Here is a 7720-nt window from a genome sequence, read left to right on the forward strand (position 1 = left end):
ATTCTGCAAGTCTCAGCATAAAATATTGACACAGGAATATTGAATTCAGTACATAAGATGATGCAGTGCAGTGCAGCCATTTGATCTGTTTGTTTATCCCATTATGAGGCACCATACACCTCCTCCATCCTGGAATTTCACATGCAGCAAAATCCTAAATACAAACTGTTATTCAGGCATTCATATGGTCGCCAGCAGCTCACTGATCTGTGCTTTTGCACTGATGGTACTGCCGTTGAAACTCCCTTCCCTACACCTCGGGCCTCTTTGAATGCAACTATGATAAATGAGATCAGTCATGCTGATGAAGCTGCAGCAGCCCCAGAGAAATACAAAAACCTGTGTCGTTGCAATTCACATGGGAGGCACTTTAGAAACTGGAGAATGGGATGAAACTCCTGCAGCACATCCATATACCGAAAATCCCCAAACTCTTCCAAGACATGAAAATAACTTTGAATACTGTTGCCTTATTTATATGTCTCCAAGGGATTTTTTTTTTCTTAAAACATGGAAATAAATGATTTCTGGTGTTATTTCAAATGAGGATCATACAATTATGTGTTTTTGCATTTGTCAAGGGATTAGTTCAACAAGCTGCTGCATGTAGGTTGTGTGTTGCATTTAAATGTAGAGATTTTTGTCTGTGAGTGTTATCCTTTTAAAGATATCCTTGCTGTCCTGTGTCTGGGGCTGAATTAATAATGAGTGCAGGAATTTTATCACTTGTAGTGTGTTCACAGAAAAATAACAAATGTCACATCTTGTTGGAAGGAATGGTAAATACAGTCTCTTTAAAAATTGGCTTTATATTAATTCACCCAAAAATCTTACATGTCCAATCCACTACCTTCCCTTGTAGAACAAAAGGCTCACCAAGTGGTAGCCTGATTAGAAAAATTAATGATAAAGTATTGATTGTTGTCATGGACCTTTTGAGCTTTTGTATAGTATTTTGTTATGTTTTGGGTTTGTTTTTTTTTCCTTTGGGGGGGGGGGGGGGGATAAGTTTAAGCTTCTTTATTCTTACTTTTGAAATGCAGTTTATTTTGTAGTTATAATGTGTATATTGTCTCAGTTTTGTATGTTTTTGTTTTTTGCGGGGGGGCTGTTAGTTTCCCTGTTTTATGTGTCTTACTTTCTGTTTTACATCCTGTATCATTATTTATGGATTCAGTTCACCTGCCTGTTGTTCCCCAGCTGTTTCCATTCTCCCTTATTACCCTTAAGTGTATTCATAGCCCTGCCCTTCCCTTCAATCCTTTTGTCAGAGTGTCTGTTTACCTTCTGTTGTGTGTGCGCTTTGTGCCTTCTTTGGAATCTATGCACTTTAGTCTTATCTGCTTAACCTTACAGTACCTAATACCGTTGGATGATAGCTAAGTACTAACCGAGTATTTTGCTCAAGTACAGGTTTAATCTGCTTAATCTATTTATTCTACTATTATTATTTATTTGAAAACTTGTATTTCTTATTATTTTGCAGATTAATCATATTATTATCAATTAATCTACCAAGCAACATCTCAGGAATTAAAACTGAAAACAGCTGAAATATGAAATAGATAAATGCACATCAATGATTTTTTATTTACCAGTAACTATGATCCATTGATCCAAAATAATATAGGTTCTATTAATCTGGAAAAAAATCTCAATTGTATATTATAAATATAATTTGGGGACTTTTAAGCGGTGCACAACAGTTAAGCTGCTTAAGTATGATAGTAATTATTACTTAATTAAAAGGTCTAAACACTGTTTAAACCAATTATCCGACACAAAGGGAGATTTCTGGAGTCACTTTTCACATAGCAAATCTGTAATAAGACAATCATCAGAAAATCATAGGCAATCATTTCTATGCTAGTTTTCTTCACTGATTTTATTTGTGATCAAATCTTTGAATTTCCCGGTGTCTTGACATCAAATAGCTCAAGCATTGTGTGACAACAATCAAATCAAAGACAAAGGCAATGCAATGTGCAAAGGCTCCACACCTATTCATTTCCAGGCAGGTTTTCTTTTATTAAGCTGTTCTCAAAGTCAAGGCGACACTCCACAGGATACATACAAAAGCTGAACTGTGCTCCTTATGATAAGTACACTGCTATGATTGATTGAGGGCTCTTATGGTAGTTTGAATAGGTTTTGGTTTTTTTTACACCTATTAACATGCAAATATTAAAAAAAACACAACTTTTACAATAAAATATGAAGCTATTATTTCTTCTTATTCTAAACAGCAAATGCAATAAGAGCAAGAAGTCAATCTCCTGATAATAATAAATTTGCTCTGAGGTATTTACATTCTCATCCTTCCAATTACTTATGCATCTACGCCAGCATTTAATCTTTGTCAAACTGTTCCGCACCTTCGGCAGCCCATAGCTTAGCACCTCCCTCTACGAAGTGAAGTCTGGTGTAAATGCTCTGTTAAAATGGTAATCTAGTAACATTATATTGCGCCTTGAAGCAGTTAAACTTATCTTCCAAAGTTGCAAGAAAGAGCCCAGCAGAGGGCAACCTCAACACACAGTGCACTGTTGTCAGCATCCATATGAAGTTTTTTGAGGCATCTTTGTGGGTTTTACTGGTAGCGGATGCATTTCTCTGTTGCATTTCTTTCGCTCCTTGAATATGTCAGGTATATTTTAACAGCAGAAAAAGAAAAGATAGGATTTATTCCACGTACTGTAAATGTCACCCCCACCCCCACCCCTTGTCAGCAACCTACTGCGGAAATTTTGACGTGTGTGGGAGAGAGTGCATCCTGAAATGACAGTTTATGGAAATACAGTTTACCTGGTGTACACACACTCTGTGCTATGTTTAAAAAGAGAATTTGTAGTTTCTGCCAAAGATTTCCGACGCCACGTTGAGGTGGAGTGTGGATCAGCATTTATTCTGCAGTAATAAGCGTGGAATTCAGACTTTCCTGAAAAGCGGATTTTCAGTTGAAAGTTGTTTTGAGCATTAACTCTGAGTGGCATCGTTAACAAGGCTCTGGTGTGTTTACAGTGGTTCAAAAAAATCAAGCACTCGGCAAGAGACAAACTACACACAGGAATGCACGGCGATGCTCACAAACATTGAGTTTGCAAATGCATACACATGTACACCCCCATTAGAATTAAAACGTACAAACTCATACACACACAGATGTCCTCGTACACGTCTCTCTCCCTCCCGTCCATCCTTTCTGCTTCTCTTCTTGCCCCCAGATGAAGAGGTTTGGCTCAAAAGAGAAAAATACTGACTGAATCCTTTGCGACTGCCTCTCAATTTCAAATTTAAATCATTATTTCAAAGGTTTTATCATCAAATAGTTTGGCGCAAAGTGCTCTTCGCTAAGGATCTTTAATGTAGTAGAAAGGTAAATAGGATTTTGAATTCACAAACCCAAGCCTTCATGCTTTCATTATACTGTGGAGAAGAAGAAACTCCATTTGTGTGATTGAAAACTGTGTAAGTGTGCACTAAAACCATATTTTTAGATGGCAGAACAAGTATCTTTGCCTTCACATTTCTTCTTGTTTATACATGCGAGCAGGAGTTTCTATGCCAAATAGAAATAGTACAGTAATTACATGTCTTCTCTAGAGAATACCCCATGTATCAAACAGCCTAATTTGAATGAGGAATCCAAATCATGCAAGTGTAATTAAGTATTGTGTAGCCTCATGCATAATGCAGAATTTAGGTATCGACTAAATACCTGATAAACAAATAGTGTGAGTGTGGAGGAGGATATGTTTGTCATACCACAAGCAACCTTCCCAATAAATCCAGTCAGTTCGCTAATTTGCCTCCATATGTGGCAGGGGAATCTCCCACCCGCTGCAAACTGAACCTTGACCTTTGGCTAAGGAGGAATTTTGGAGACAAAACAAGGCATGTCAGTCTGAGTGGCAACTGCAGGTCAAGGGGGGAGGGAGGAGGTTCTCTTATGCATGGCCGCACAGAAGTGACTACCAGGCCACCACTTTCATTTACAAGCCTGGGAAAGTGACAGGAGTTGTGCGTGCCATGGCAGGCTTTGTCAAAGGGAGGAAACAAGAAACGTAAAGCAGTCTGAATACTGGGCTAGAGGCAGATAAGAACACCTAATGCTTGAGCTATCTTTGTGTTTTATTGTATACTCAAGTTGCACTTTAAAGGATGAAAAAAAATCACGCTGTGCTGATTTTTTTGTACTGGAAGTATTTATTTAGCACAAAGTGGTTCCTCTGAAAACGAACATTTGTAGAATCGCAGTGTGGGTGATCAAATGTAAGAAGACATTGTTTCTTGAAATTAAACTAACATTGCTTGGTAGACTTGATAAGTTAAACCTTTGCAGAAACCAGACGTTTAATTAGTCCGAAAGGAGTTATGCACTATTGCTGTTACCAAAAGCCTTTTGATAGCTACATCAGCGGCAGCAGAGTTCTTTTATTCGGTTTCAAATGTCCTCATTTTACAGCGATCACAAGTTCCAGCTTCACACATTCACACAAAATATGGTGTGATGTTGTTACAACCTGTCAACAAAATTGTCTCCAGTCATTTTACAGCCACATCTGCTTATAAGACTACTTGCACATTCAGAAGAACCAAACAAGCAATTTGTCAAGTGGTTGAGAACTGGATTTTGGCTTTCCTCCTCACTCACTCTGTTGCTCCTTTCACATGCAAAACACCCACCACCTTTTAACCATCATCTGTACCTCCTCTATCTGAAGATCGAATCCTGATTTTATCCTCACCTCAGTTCCCCAACCCCTATTTCTCCTCCTTCCCCCTCTCGCCTCACTTTTCTACCAGAGGAACAGATGGGGTGGAACTCAGGGGAGGAGGAATGATGGCTAGGTTTGAATTTAACAGGGGGACAAGGTTGCTACACTTTGTGTTACATGCCAGTCCTGTTTTTGTGTCCAGGTTTCACTTTCAGCTTAAAATTAGTTTGGAAAACATTAAATGGGGTGACTAAAAAGTCCCTCATATCATTGTAGACGTACACAGAAGTTAAGCTGAGTTGCAGTTCCTACTACCTGGCCCACCCAGGCTGATGGCTCACTGGACAGATGTTTAGGTGAGCAAAAAATCTTAATTACGGGGTGAGCTTTTTAAGTTATAGCAACTCCCTGCAATTGCTATACATCTGCAAGCCACTTTCCAACCCAGCCCTACCTCATGATCATCATCTACTAAGAGTTCACATCCACTAGCTAGCTGGGGCCTTTCTGCATTGACTTGTCATATTCTCCTTGTGTTTGGACAGGTTTTCTCTGGATTCTCTGACTTCCCACAGTCCAAATATGTGTATGTTAGATTAACTAGTGATTCTAAATTGGCTGTAACTCTGAGCGTGAAAGGTTGTCCCTGTGTCTGTGTTAGCTAACACCCTACTGGGGTACACCCTAACAAGCTGTCCAGGGTGTACCCTGCCTCTTGCCCTATGACATCTGGGATAGGCTCCAGGCCAACCTTGACACTAAATTGGTTAGTAGAAGTGAATGGATGGATGCTTCAGTTTTTAGTATCCCAGCATTGAGGATGCTGGTTCACTGTCACTCACCCTTAAGGATACTTGAACAGTTTTTATTAGTAACAGCTAGGCCTATCTTACTCTGATAACTGAAAAATGTCTCTTGTAAAACAGGTATTTTTTCTGATAATCTCACCGACCGTTTTTTTGTAACTTTCGATCTGCGTTGTTACAATGTTGCCAAAGGAACACTTTCAGATGTCACAAGTTATCTGCAGAGTCCAGTGTTATCGTAACCTTTACAGGATTATGGTCTGGAGCTAGAAAATTATCGGCAGCTATGTGAGCAAAGGGCTGGTATGTTCTCACTTAGTCTTGGTAGTGCTTCGGCTCTCTTTTAGCTGCCTCAGGAGCACTCCCTGGGCTTGCCACCCGTAACGAGGCCCCTAGTCCACGCAGAATAGACTGCCCCTTCACACAGACGCTGGAAACAATGAACGACTGCTACTTTAACCCCGAGATTCTATTCTGAGGGAGCTCTGCCATAAAAATAACACAAAGCACCTTGCACATGATGAAATATCCCTGCAACGTGAAGTCTCTAGTTTTTATTTTGTCAGTAAATGTGTAGTCAAGTCATTATCTCAAAATCTTCTCCTTCCATCCTTCCTTCCTTCCTCCCTTACTTCCTGTTGTTTTTTTTAAACACATGTTACAATGTCCTGATACAAGATATGAAAGATGCATTTCCTAGCACCTACTCACTAAACCCAAACAGCAGGATAGCTGTTTTGCAGCATTGCAACTGAAACCTATTTGAAAATAAACCTCAGAGTTTTTCCAAACAGCTGCCATTATTCATGAATGTCAGCTAAGGGGTGTATTTCATATGTCACTGTCAAAGAGATTATATTATGTTACAACCTCTGGCTGGTGTCGGTAACGTGTTTTTAATGTACCAAACAGTGCATCAATAAAATAAATATTGCATGCTTTTCGCCTTGAAGGATGCGGTGTATATTCTAACCTATGCTCCAGGAAGTGTTGTGTGTCAACCATGAGAGAATTATGTCTTAGAGGAGAAGCGCTCTCCTCCTTAATGTTCATGCATTACATTTTGGAATACTCAGTAGACGGGAATCTTGCTGGGAGCTGGAGTTTGGGCTTTGGCTCACTCTCATGTAGGTCACACCTTATTATGGCAAATTTAAAAGTTCTTGCCACGACTCTGTTTAGAAAATGAGAAGGAGGTCCCCTGTGTGCATGTGTGTCACGGATTTAAACGGTACCATTTCACCTCCTTTCTGGAGTGTTTTGTTTGATCTAAATGAGAATTCGGAGAAAGTGGAGCAGCTTGTGAAGGAGCAGTGAGAAATCGAGACTGACGTTGCCACCTCATAGCCCTGAAATTGTGTGGAGTAGTTGTGCCAGTGTCTTTGTTTGGAGATTAATGTTGCGTCAGTCACATTCTTTGTATGAGGGACACTAGCCAAACTGCATGGTGAAATCTAGCTACATCAAAAACACCCATTTTGATGCAGAGGAAAATAGGAGAGCAGCATTTGGAGGGAATCATAAATTTATCTGACATGCATGGGCTCCCGCTGTTATGAGGTATTGATATTCTGCCAGTCAAAGCTTGCCATTTGTGGCATCATCAACCTCTGTCTTTTAACTTTGTGTGCATGTGTCTTTGTATGTAGGTGGAACATTGCAGGGTTTTGTTATGCGTAGTTGTACACACAGAGTACTGAATTAGAAGGCCCCTCTTTCTCATTTTTTCCTCCCCTTTTCTGCAGGCTTTGCTCAGGGGCATGACACATTTCTGAGGGGCTTTGGATCCACTGGCCTGATAATTCCTTCAATTATTTAATGGTTGGCTGGCAGATGAAGTGAGGCCATGAATAAAGCAAATCTGTGGGCATACAAACTCTGACAATACAAACACTGTACGGCAATCATTTCCTCTGCTCGTCCTTGAAGATACACTACAGTATCCTGAGTCTGTAATTATAGAGATTTTCCTGGGCATTGCTTTGAGTCTCGCCACCTGTAATGGCAACAAAGTCAGTAGAGGGTCAGAATCATACACTGAATCCCAGCCAAACTCCTGCAGGAGCGATCTGCTTGTCGGGTCAGCTCTGAGGGCTTTGTCTCTCTCTTTCCGCATGGGTGTTTGTAAAATCAGAAAAGGGTTTTATCGGTGCATGCTCATTGTGAGTCAGAGCATCTAACATGCATCAGATTATA

The sequence above is a fragment of the Pelmatolapia mariae genome, linkage group LG8 (assembly GCF_036321145.2).
Source record: "Pelmatolapia mariae isolate MD_Pm_ZW linkage group LG8, Pm_UMD_F_2, whole genome shotgun sequence".
Lineage (NCBI taxonomy): Eukaryota > Metazoa > Chordata > Actinopteri > Cichliformes > Cichlidae > Pelmatolapia > Pelmatolapia mariae.